Below are 13930 nucleotides of genomic sequence, written 5' to 3' on the forward strand. Positions count from 1 at the left end.
GGTTCAGCCTATACGCCCTTAAAAGAAAAGTTAAATTATTGTTCAGAATTTGCACTTAGAATACCCGGCTGGGTAATAGAAGTTATTTATAGTATGTTATTTAAAATATTTAACCATGTTTTGTTTGTAACATTCAAGAGTCCTCACCTCCCATAAAGGGAAGCACTGTTATAATTACTTGTTCATAGCATTTCAAAATTTGTATGTCTTTTGCTGACATGTATTGTTGTTTTCTTCCCAGTTTGGGAGTACTGGATTTAACCGGGGGGGAGTGCAGCACCCCAGAGTCCTGGTCGTTGCAGTACTGACGCTCCGCCGCTAAGGGGAGTGATGGTACGTCTGATGGCACTTAAGGAGTTCACCTGACCAGGTATCACAGTCACACATTACACTTCACATTCTGGCCACCAGGGGGAGCAAAGGGTTCTATGTATTAGGCCACTCCTCACAATCTGGTAAAACTGGGGGCTGGATAGGAAGTTAGTCAGAAGCTGACTGGGTTGGATCCAGGCAACATCCTGTGGCAGAGGGTGTTGCAGGGAAAGATTCAGGGGGGTTTCTGTCAGGGGTGGGATCCTGACAGTGGCCTAGCGAACAGAACGTTATGGAGCCGCGCCTGCACGCGTTGCGGCGGCATCCTAAGAAAGGAAACAAAGCGAGGTTTATTGTGGAGAAGTGAGAAACGAGATCGCAGCAAAAAGGAGATAAAGCCAGTAGGAGTCGTGCCGTAAGATCGAGGCAACATCCTATTGAGGCGCGTAGCCGGTGGCCGGAACACCGAGGAAGTATTAGGCTCCAAGCAGTACTTCAAACAGCGGCAGGACAGTTAATTTTAGGTTGGCTGTCTCACCTAAATCACCTAAGCAGACATAGGGGGCAATTGTGGGAGAGGGGCGACGCTAGGGTCCCGGAAGAACTCCAGGCCTACCCGTCATACGGGTGCATCCTATCCATATGATCTGGGGGACGGAGAAAGAACATCAGAACAGATACGAGTTGTGAGAGAAGAACATCAGAAACAGACACGACAGTTGTGAGGACTATCCCGTGGTTCTCAGCAGGGAGGTACTACAACACACAGGCGCTAGAAGGTAGGCACTGATTTCCACCTGCAAAGGAAACTCTGGATGTGCCTTCGGACCGGCCGGTCTCAGCCAGCCCTGTTAGCAGTACTCTGGATTGCGGATCCTGAAGCCTTCAGTAAAGAGGTAAAGAGACTACAACTCTGTGTCCTCATTATTCATCGCGCCTTGCACAACGCACCACCATCACACCTTTCATTGGACGCCCCTTAGCAGGGTCACGGACCAGGTCTAGCCACCGTGACAACCCCAGGACTGAGACAGAGAGGCCCGGTACCGAGTACCCCGCGGCCCTGCGTTTGGGGGCGCGCCATAATATTTCCGCAACCTGATGCCGGTGACCATCACAAGGTACTCGTTACCCAGCTGCCACAACTTTTACCGGTCTGCCATCACGACATTACCGAAGCAAGTACATGTCTCACAACATTACCCAGGCCCTCTACAATGCTGTTACAGGGAAAGTGCACCTAAACACGGACACTTGGACAAGTGCATGTGGGCAGGGATGATACATCTTGCTGACGGCACACCGGGTTAGCGTAGACGAAGCCATGACCCAGTCAGACATTGGGAGACCATGTTGCACATGTATGGAGACAGGTTGTGGAAGACTTTGTCAGTCATAGGTAGGGTTTTGAACTGTAGCCTCTGGGCAATTGGAAGGCACTGAAGGGCCTGGCAGAGAGGAGAGGCTGGGGAATAACAGAAGGACAGTTGGATTACTCGGGCATCAGACTTTAGGATAGATTGGAGTGGTGCAAGAGTGGTAGAAAGGAGGCCAGAGAGTAGAAGGTTGCAATAGTGGAGGCGGGGATCATGAGGGCGTGCGCAAACATTTTTGCAGTTTCTTGGAATGTACAGATCCTGGAAATGTTTTTGAGTTGCAGTGGGCAGGAGGAGGCAAGGGCTTGGATATGTATCTTGAAAGAGAGGGCAGAGTCGAGGATCACCCCGAGGCCCTGAACATGCGGGACTATTTGTACCGGTGTGCCGTCGTGGTATTACACAGGCACGTGTCCCACAACATTTCTTGTGCCCTCCACAATGCTGTTATTGGGAAAGTCCACCTAACCACAGACACGTGGACACGTGCTTGTGGTCAGGGACGGTACATCTCACTATCGGCACACTGTGTTAACATAGTGGTAGCCGGGACCCAGTCCGACCTTGGGATGGTGCATGTCCTCCCAACCCCGAGTATTGCGGGCCCTACGTCAATCTGGGTTGCCACCACAGACTACATCTCCTGCACCTCCTCCTTCGCATCCTCTTCGTCCTCCATCTCCGAAAGTAACACATCAGTCACAAGCTGGAAGCACTGCAGCACTGCCTCAGGCAAGCGGCAACAGGCTGTGCTGAAGCTAATATGCTTAGGTAATAAACTGCCCAATGATGAATAGTTGAGGACAGCTCTGAAAGAGCAGGCAGATCTGTGGCTGACACCACTGAACCTACAGCCAGGCATGGTCGTGTGTGGCAATGGCTGGAACCTGGTGGTCGCTCTGTGTTGAGGCGAGCTCACACACTTGCCATGCCTGGCCCATGTGCTTAACGTCATTGCTCAATGTTTTCTGAAAAGCAACATGGAGATGCCAGATCTGCTAGGAAAAGTACGAGGCTCTGTGTACCCAATTTAGAAAGTCAGCTAGAGCTTCATCCGCCCTTGCCATGCTTCTGCAGCGCTTGCAGCTTCTGGCTTACCGACTGGTGTGTGATGTCCTCCCCATGCATTGGAACTATACACTGCATATTTTGGAAAATATTTTTGAGCAGAAGAGGGCAGTTGTTAACTACCAGCATCAACAAGGCCGTTGGTATTCAGTTCGGATTTCACACATAAGATCTCAAGAGTGTACATGGATGTCAGACATATGTACCATCCTCCAAAACTTTGAGGATTTCACCAAGATGATGAGCGACAATGATGCCATAATTAACATCTCCATCCTGCTACTGTTTGTTCAATATTAATATTTATAGTTATTTATTAGTGATGGGCGAGCACTAAAATGCTTGGGGGCTCATTGCTCGGATCGAGCAAATTGGAATACTCGGGTACTCGGCGAGCACAACGAACCCAATGTAAGTCTATGGGAGACCCGAGTATTTTTACCGCAATCCCATCAAGGAGACCACTTAATGTCTAAAAACGTCTGAAAATGATGGAAACACTGCTCAAACCACACAGGGACATCATGGGGATCACCCCTGGAAGCATTACGGCTTTAAAAAAGGCAAATAATTGCAATACAACACAATTTTATTGCTAACAACAAAATTCTAGGAATAGTATGATTGAATAGTGTGAATGCGTAAATTTTTGTATATGTTAATATACATAGGTTAATAAGTACATATAAGGATTTACTAAATATAATGATTATACGTATATATGAAGATTAACTCCATACAGTACACTTTGATCATCACCAAGAGGTTTTTAAACATCAACCGTCTGGAATATCAGAGAAGCAACACCAAGACAGAGAACCCCTGGGAGATTACCTACACTGCATGGGCGTCCCCAATTATGCAGGTATCAGCACTCTGTACATGTACAGGTACCCCAGTTTTGGCATCTGTCTTCGTCATGTTTCTCTGGTTTTATATAGTGATTTACACTATGTAGTTACTCTAGTTTCACCCAGACCTTCAAGTGGCCACTTTTCAAGGTTGGATGAAACTGAGATATCATGGACTTATCAGACGAGGGGCCATAAACCCCTAGAAAATAAAAGCCACAAGGATTTAGATCAAACCACCACCGGCATAGTTTCAGTAAACCTTAATGTTTTACAATGACAAACAGCAAACATATAGAGCCTTAAAACTGTTTGTGAAGTGAACAAACATTTATCAAGATTGTGTCAATATGATCATTGTCTGTCACATCTGTAAATGTTTTACAAGAAATGCAGCTATATGATTGTCTGAATGCACTCGGAATACAGTATTTAAATCTTGGTTACAAATCACCATTTGTATATTTGCCATTTGTACATTTGAGGCAGCCAAAGTTATGGCTCTCAAGGAGAGAAACTAATGTCGTCGACAAAGAAATATTTGTAATGACCTACTGAGCCAAACTAACAGCATTGCTTTACCAAATTTATATGAAGTGTTTTGTGTCCAATGTGAGCAATCAGGCAACACAAAAAGGAGCTTTTTAAGGGAGCTCTTTAAGATACAGAAATGTTATGAAGTCTTTGCCAATAAGGATGTGGTTTCACCAATGTGGGGTACCTTTTTGAAAAATATACTAGTGCCATCGCAGGCTCCTTGCCAAAAATTCACCGGCCTATAACAGTACAGAGCACGTTGACCCTGGTGATCTAGCGGCAGTTGAAGGACACATTGCAGGAGACAGAGTTAAGAATTAGGCCCAATGTAGTGGTGTGTGTCTCTGAGACTTGTAATGCAGTGCATGATCTGCCAAACAATTCCCCAATGGGGTTACCTTTTTTAAAAGCATACTATTGCCATCGCAGGCCCCTTGCCCAAACTTCACCGGCCTATAACAGTACAAAGCACGTTCACCCTGGTGATCTAGTGGCAGTTAAACAAGAGACATTGCAGGAGACAGAGTTAAGAAGTAGGCCCAATGGAATGCCATGCCCAATTCCCCAATTTGGGGTCCTTTTTGGACTGATTAATATAGTGCCATCACATGCCACTAGCCCTAAATGCACCGTACAGAGCACGTTCACCCTGGTGATCTAGTGGCAGTTAAATGACACATTGCAGGAGACCAAGTTAAGAAATAGGCCCAATGGAATGCCATGCCCAATTCCCCAATGTGGTGTCCTTTTTGGACTGATTACAATAGTGCCATCACAGCCCCCTAGCCCAAAATGCACCATGCAGAGCACGTTCACCCTGGTGATCTAGTGGCAGGTACATGACAGATTGCAGGAGACCAAGTTAAGAAGTAGGCCCAAAGAAATGTCATGCCCAAATCCCCAATGTGCTGTCCTTTTTGGACTTAAAAATCTAGTGCCATCACAACCCACTTGCCCAAAATTAACTGGCCTATAACAGTACAGACCACGTTCACCATGGTGATCTAGTGGCAGGTACAGGACACATTGCAGGAGACCGAGTTAAGAAGTAGGCCCAAAGTAATGTTATGCCCAATTCCCCAATGTAAATCCTTTTTAAAAAAAATAATAGTGGTATGACAGCCCCCTTGGCCAAAATGCACCGTACAGAGTACATTCACCCTGTGATCTAGTGGCAGGTACAGTACAGATTGCAGGAGACCGAGTTAAGAAGTAGGCCCAAAGAAATGTCATGCCCAATTCCCCTATGTGTTGTCCTTTTTGGACTTAAAAATATAGTGCCATCACAGCCCACTTGCCCAAAATTCACTGGCCTATAACAGTGCAGACCACGTTCACACTGGTGATCTAGTGGCAGTTAAACAAGAGACATTGCAGGAGACAGGGTTAAGAAGTAGGCCCAATGGAATGCCATGCCCAATTCCCCAATGTGGTGTCCTTTTTTTGGACTGATTAAAATAGTGCCATCACAGCCCCCTAGCCCAAAATGCACCGTACAGAGCACGTTCACCCTGGTGATCTAGTGGCAGGTACAGGACAGATTGCAGGAGACCAAGTTATGAAGTAGGCCCAAAGTAATGTAATGTCCAATTCCACAATGTAAAATTCTTTTTTTTTTAAATAAAAGAGTGCCATGACAGCCTCCTTGGCCAAAATGCACCGTACAGAGCACGTTCACCCTGGTGATCTACTGGCAGGAACAGGACAGATTGCAGGAGACAGAGTTAAGAATTAGGCCCAATGTGGTGGTGTGTGTCAATTAACCCCTTTACCCCCAAGGGTGGTTTGCATGTTAATGACTGGGCCAATTTTTACAATTCTGACCACTGTCCCTTTATGAGGTTTTAACTCTGGAATGCTTCAATGGATCCCGGTGATTCTGACAATGTTTTCTGACATATTGTACTTCATGATTGTGGTAAAATTTCCTTGATATTACCTGCGTTTATTTGTGAAAAAAACTGAAATTTTACGAAAATTTTGAAAATTTTGCAATTTTCCAACTTTGAATTTTTATACTATTAAATCACAGAGATATGTCACACAAAATACTTAATAAGTAACATTTCCCACATGTCTACTTTAAATCAGCACAATTTTGGAACCAAAATTTTTTTTGCTAGGGAGTTATAAGGGTTAAAAGTTGACCAGCAATTTCTCATTTTTACAACACCATTTTTTTTTAGGGACCACATCTCATTTGAAGTCATTTTGAGGGGTCTATATGATAGAAAATACCCAAGTGTGACACCATTCTAAAAACTGCACCCCTCAAGGTGCTCAAAACCACATTCAAGAAGTTTATTAACCCTTCAGGTGTTTCACAGGAATTTTTGGAATGTTTAAATAAAAATGAACATTTAACTTTTTTACACAAAAAATTTACTTCAGCTCCAATTTGTTTTATTTTACCAAGGGTAACAGGAGAAAATGGACCCCAAAAGTTGTTGTACAATTTGTCCTGAGTACGCCGATACCCCATATGTGGGGGTAAACCACTGTTTGGGCACATGGCAGAGCTCGGAAGCAAAGGAGTGCCGTTTGACTTTTCAATGCAAAATTGACTGGAATTGAGATGGGACGCCATGTTGTGTTTGGAGAGCCCCTGATGTGCCTAAACATTGAAACCCTCCACAAGTGACACCATTTTGGAAATTAGACCCCTTAAGGAACTTATCTAGATGTGTGGTGAGCACTTTGACCTACCAAGTGCTTCACTACAGTTTATAAAGCGGAGCCGTGAAAATAAAAATTATTTTTTTTCCCACAAAAATTATTTTTTAGCCCCCAGTTTTGTATTTTCCCAAGGGTAACAGGAGAAATTGGACCCAAAAAGTTGTTGTGCAATTTATCCTGAGTACGCTGATACCCCATATGTGGGGGGGAACCACCGTTTGGGCGCATGGGAGAGCTCGGAAGGGAAGGAGCGCCATTTGGAATGCAGACTTAGATGGAATGGTCTGCAGGCGTCACGTTGCATTTGCAGAGCCCCTAATGTACCTAAACCATAGAAACCCCCCACAAGTGACCGCATATTGGAAACTGGACCCCCGAAGGAACTTATGTAGATGTGTTGTGAGAACTTTGAACCCCCAAGTGTTTCACAACAGTTTATAACGCAGAGCCGTGAAAATAAAAAATCATTTTTTTTCCACAAAAATAATTTTTTAGCCCCCAGTTGTGTATTTTTCCAAGGGAAACAGTGTAAATTGAACCCCAAAAGTTGTTGTCCAATTTGTCCTGAGTACGCAGATACCCAATATGTGGGGGGAACCACCGTTTGGGCGCATGGGAGAGCTCGGAAGGGAAGGAGCGCCATTTGGAATGCAGACTTAGATGGAATGGTCTGCAGGCGTCACGTTGCATTTGCAGAGCCCCTAATGTACCTAAACCATAGAAACCCCCCACAAGTGACTGCATATTGGAAACTAGACCCCGAAGGAACTTATGTAGATGTGTTGTGAGAACTTTGAACCCCCAAGTGTTTCACAACAGTTTATAACGCAGAGCCGTGAAAATAAAAAATCCTTTTTTTTCCACAAAAATGATTTTTTAGCCCCCAGTTGTGTATTTTTCCAAGGAAAACAGTGTAAATTGAACCTCAAAAGTTGTTGTCCAATTTGTCCTGAGTACGCTGATACCCAATATGTGGGGGGAACCACCGTTTGGGCGCATGGGAGAGCTCGGAAGGGAAGGAGCGCCATTTGGAATGCAGACTTAGATGGATTGGTCTGCAGGCGTCACATTGCATTTGCAGAGCCCCTGATGTAACTAAACAGTAGAAACCCCCCATAAGTGACCCCATATTGGAAACTAGTCCCCCCAAGGAACTTATGTAGATGTGTTGTGAGAACTTTGAACCCCCAAGTGTTTCACTACAGTTTATAACGCAGAGCCGCGAAAATAAAAAATATTTTTTTTACAGAAAAACCATTTTTTAGCCCCCAGTTTTGTATTTTCCCAAGGATAACAGGAGAAATTGGACCCAAAAAGTTGTTGTCCAATGTGTCCTGAGTACGCTGATACCCCATATGTTGGGGTAAACCCCTGTTTGTGCGCACGGGAAAGCTCGGAAGGGAAGGAGCACTGTTTTACTTTTTCAACGCAGAATTGGCTGGAATTGAGATCGGACGCAATGTTGCGTTTGGAGAGCCCCTGATGTGCCTAAACAGTGGAACCCCCCAATTATAACTGAAACCCTAATCCAAACACACCCCTAACCCTAATCTCAACTGTATCCCTAACCACACCCCTAACCCTGACACACCCCTAACCCTAATCCCAACCCTATTCCAAACCATAAATGTAATCCAAACCCTAAACCTAACTTTAGCCCCAACCCTAACCCTAACTGTAGCCCCAAACCTAACCCTAGCCCGAACCCTAACCCTAACCCTAGCAATAACCCTAACCCTAGCCCTAACCCTAGCCCTAACCCTAGCCCTAACCCTAGCCCTAACCCTAACCCTAGCTCTAACCCTAGCCCTAACCCTAATGGGAAAATGGAAATAAATACATTTTTTTAATTTTTCGTAACTAAGGGGGTGGTGAAGGGGGGTTTGATTTACTATTTATAGAGCGTTTTCTAGCGGATTTTTGATTGGCAGCCGTCACACACTAAAAGATGCTTTTTATTGCAAAAAATGTTTTTTGCGTTACCACATTTTGAGAGCTATAATTTTTCCATATTTTGGTCCACAGAGTCATGTGAGGTTTTGTTTTTTGCGGGATGAGTTGACGTTTTTATTGGTAACATTTCCGGGCACGTGACATTTTTGATCGCTTTTTATTCCGATTTTTGTGAGGCAGAATGACCAAAAACCAGCTATTCATGAATTTCTTTTTTTTGGGGGGGGGCGTTTATACTGTTTTGCGTTTGGTAAAATGGATAAAGCAGTTTTATTCTTCGGGTCAGTACGATTACAGCGATACCTCATTTATATAATTTTTTATGTTTTGGCGCTTTTATACGATAAAAACTATTTTATAGAAAAAATAATTAATTTTGCATTGCTTTATTCTGAGGACTATAACTTTTTTATTTTTTTGCTGATGATGCTGTATGGCAGCTCATTTTTTGTGGGACAAGATAACATTTTCAGCGGTACCATATTTATTTATTTCCGTCTTTTTGATCGCATGTTATCCCACTTTTTGTTCGGCGGTATGATAATAAAGTGTTGTTTTTTGCCTCTTTTTTTTTTTTACGGTGTTCACTGAAGGGGTTAACTAGTGGGACAGTTTTATAGTCGGGTGGTTACGGACACGGCGATACTAAATATGTGTACTTTTATTATTTTTTTTATTATTTAGCTAAAGGAATGTGTTTATTGGAACAATATTTTTTTTATTATTATTTATTTAGGATTTTTTTTTTTTTTTACACATGCAATTTTTTTTTTTTTTTTACATTTTTACTTTGCCCCTGGGGGGTGCAGATCACCGATCTGACACTTTGCTGTGCACTGTGTCAGATCGGCGATCTGACGTGCACAGCTCCAGGCTTCCCGGCGCCTGCTCTGAGCAGGTGCTGTTAAGCCACCTCCCTGCAGGACCCGGATGCAGCCCCGCGGCCATTTTGGATCCGGGGCCTGAAAGGAGGAGATGCTCGGTACAAGGTGAGCACATCGCCTTATACCGATCGTCTCAGGGAAGCACGCAGGGTGCCCCCTCCTTGTGCGATGCTTCCCTATACCGCCGGAACACTGCAATCATGTTTGATCGCAGTGTGCCAGGGGTTAATGTGCCGGCGGCAGTCCGTGACCACTCCTGGTACATAGTGCCGGATGTCAGCTGCGATAGTCAGCTGACACCCGTCTGCGATTGGCCGCGCTCCCCCCGTGAGCGAGGCTGATCTCGCTGGACGTACTATTCCATCCTTGGGAAGTAGGGCCCTCCCCACATGGACGGGATAGTACGCCCAATGACAGAAAGGGGTTAAACTTGCAATGCAATGCATGAGCTGCCAAACAATTCCCCAATGGGGGTACCTTTTTTAAAATAGACTAGTGCCATTGCAGGCCCCTTGCCCAAAATTCAAGGGCCTATAACAGTACTGAGCACGTGCACCCTGGTCATCTAGTGACAGTTAAAGGACACATTGCATTAGACAGACTTAAGAAATAGGCCCAATGCAATGTAATGCCCAATTCCCCAATGTGGGGTCCTGTTTTTACAAAATAAAATAGTGCCTTCACAGTCCCCGTGCCCAAATATCACCGGCCTTTAACAGTACAGAGCTCGTTCACCCTGGTCATCTAGTGGTTCTGGATGATGAGGATAAGGAGGAGGAGTAAAGAGGTAAAGAGACTGCAACCCTGTGTCCTCGTTATTCATCGCGCCTTGCACCACGCACCACCATCACACCTTTCATTGGACGCCCCTTAGCAGGGTCACGGACCGGGTCTAGTCACCGTGACAACCCCAGGACTGAGACAGAGAGGCCCGGTACCGAGTACCCCGCGGCCCTGCGTTTGGGGGCGCTCCAACTTGGCGTCACGAACAGGATCTACTTAAGCCTGAAGAATCAGGTCATGTGTGCCTTGGAACAGTGTCTGAATTGTGCTTGAATTGCGACTTATTGCAAAGACTGTGTATTGCCACTTCCCGCCAATACCGCTGCCATTACAGCGCCAAGGGGAGCGCAGGAGAAGAAGAAGGGCGTGGAAGTAGGCGTACGCAAGCTGAAGAGCGCGAAAGACAATGGCCGCCCAGTCTAAGTATTGCTGTATCCTGAGGACGTGTCCGTCAGCGGCTGAGGTCCGCCTTCTCATTCTCTTTGGAGGGTGGAGACCATGGAGACGGGGCCGCCCACGAAAGAGAACACAGGAAGACGATCGAGAAGAAGGGATAGATATGGCGGCCTCCAAGCAGCCATGTGGGGACGACCCGACCCGGCGCAGCCCGCATCATTGGGGGCAAGCCAGGACCCACCGCTGCAGCGGGCGCTGACCGCTACAGAGCTGCTTGAGAGAGGAGGACCCAGCAGCCGCTCGCCGGACGAATGGGTGGTTGCGCCCGAAGCCCGGCAGGAGGAGCGGTGCTGAGAAGCCCACGCCCAAGTGAGTTCCCGGCTGGTCCACTCTGCAGAGATCCACCTGTCCCCTGCGTTCTTCTCTTCACCCGACCCGACCGTGGAGGACTCACGGACCCCGTCACGGGCCGTGAACCATGGGAGCGAGATCTGAAGCTGATGCCATGGATGGAGCACCGGCGGCGCCTAGTGGCAGCGTGGCGAAAGGAGAAGGAGAGAGAAGCCTGACCTGTGGCCGTGATCGATCTGAAAGCCGAAGTGCAAGATCCTCCGCTGAAGTGGGGTGTAGTGGTCACCTTTAACTCCCAGGAAGGACGGGGAGTTATTCAGGAGATCAGGCTGCACTAATTGGGAAACAGACAATGGAACGGTATGAGGCACTGATACACCTTGAGCTGACTACAACCGGCTGTGGCTGCAGACAGACTACAGAGCGATGTGCACTCACACAGAGACCGTGCAGACAGCCATAAATGGCGCTGCAAGGCCAAAAAAAGCTGCTCTATGTAATCCTATGTAGTGTTTTTCCACAATTTAGCTGGATACGGATGGAAAGCCACTAATAGGAAATATTTGAAAAAATGTGCAGCAGGCTGCACTAATTGCAAAAAAGGACAATGGATAGAACAGTATGAGGCAGTGACACACTCTGAGCTGACTACAACCGGCTGTGGCTGCGGACAGACTACAGAGTGAGCTGCACTCACACACACAGAGACCTTTCAGACAGCTGTGAACTGCGCTGCAAGGCAAAAGCAAGGATCTCACACAGCGGTTGCTAAATTAGCCTTGGTAAAGCACAATGAAGCAAATCGCTATCTCTAAACTGGCCCTCAGTCAGAACACAGCTTCCTGTCCCTAACTGAATTCACAGCAGAGTGAGCCCTAAATGGCGGCAGCGACTTTTATAGTGCATCATGACAATTTCTGCAGCCAATCACAGCCATGCCAGTACTTACATGCCCACAATGCAGAACAGGATGTGCCCACACTTCTAATCATTCCTCATTGGCTGAATTCGGGCACTTTGAATTGTGGGAACTTCCGATTCCGGTATCCGATATACTGAAAATATCGGAACTTGGTATCGGAATTCACTCAACACTAATAACAAGCTGAATGCTCTGAACACAAAGCCGAACCAATGAGAAAGTGACAGGGAATAATTAGAAAAATCAATTTTATTTAATAGCAATAGTGACAGACCATTTTAAAATATAAGGTAAAAATGTAAATATATATATAATATCCAAATGTGCACACATCAGGTTGCACATAATAGGGCAAGCCAAATTCCAGTTGTATCTCAGAGAAAGGGGCAATCTATCGCATATGCTATCCAAGGGTTAAAATTATAATTAACCCTGGGGTGCACACTATCAAGCCGCTGGCAGTCTGGGAATATTCCCCTTATAAATTGTAAGTAATTGGCATATCTATTGCGATTGCACATAGCACTTTACTTCCTTTCCCGCATGTTTTTTGCACTATATGCTCTTTTAGTGGCAATTAGTATTTGGCTTACAGCACATGGCACTTTTTTGGTACTTTTTCACCATGATTTTTTCTTGAGATATTGTCGGATTTGCCTTTACTGTTTGTACACACGTATTCTTATAATTTTAACCCTTGGATAGCATATGCGATAGATTGCCCCTTTCTCTGAGATACAACTGGAATTTGGCTTGCCCTATTATATGCAACCTGATGTGTGCACATTTGGATATTATATATATATTTACATTTTTAACTTATATTTTAAAATGGTCTGTCACTATTGCTATTAAATAAAATTGATTTTTCTAATTATTCCCTGTCACTTTGTCATTGGTTCGGCTTTGTGTTCAGAGCATTCTTCTTCCTTTTAGTGGTTTTTCACTATAACTTTGGCACATGTGGTGACTCATTGATTATTTTAGAATTTTTGGCTATAATTTTGGACTTGCTACATTTATCATCTAGGTGTTATTATTGTGTGCTTTTTACTAATAACAAGCTGTATAGCGTTAGTCACAAAAAAAAATAATTCTTTGATTTTGGATAAGGCCTGTATGACAAAGATGATATGCTACAAACAATTTGAAAGTGAAATGTCCCCTACTGTATGATGATAGAACACAAGATTTTTTTTGTGGCCTCTGGATCAGGCCTCTATAACACACTAGATGCTACAAACTATTTTAAAGTCAGGTGCTCTACTGTATGACGTTAGGAACACAAGCATTTTTTTGTGTCCTCTGGATCAGGCCTCTATAGCACACTAGATGCTGCAAACTATTTTAAATTCAGGTCCCCTACTGTATGACACTAGGAGCAGAATAATTTTTTGTGGCCTCTGGATCAGACCTCTGTAACACAGTAGATTCTACAAACTATTTTAAAGTCAGGTCCCCTGCCGTATGACAAATTGCTTTGTTATGTGCATGAGATCCGCAGACAGCTTAATTTCAACACAAAATGACAAAGTGTGGCCAGCTGCAATATGCAAACATAAAGTTAGTAAAAAAATGTTTACAAGAACGATGCACCACTGAGCTCTGCAAACCCCCTCCTCTTATCAAACACATGCAAAATGCTCATGATACACCACCATTATCATTGCAAAAGTACTGAAAATCCTGTGGCAACGCAAATATTTCCCAACACTTTTTACCAAATGTTACCAAATTTTACTGATTTTATATAATTTTGTTTGTGCTTCTGATTATGAATCCGAATGTGCCATATTCGTGTCGAATTTATGTTTGGCGATC

This window comes from Ranitomeya variabilis, chromosome 2, assembly GCF_051348905.1.
Source record: "Ranitomeya variabilis isolate aRanVar5 chromosome 2, aRanVar5.hap1, whole genome shotgun sequence".
Lineage (NCBI taxonomy): Eukaryota > Metazoa > Chordata > Amphibia > Anura > Dendrobatidae > Ranitomeya > Ranitomeya variabilis.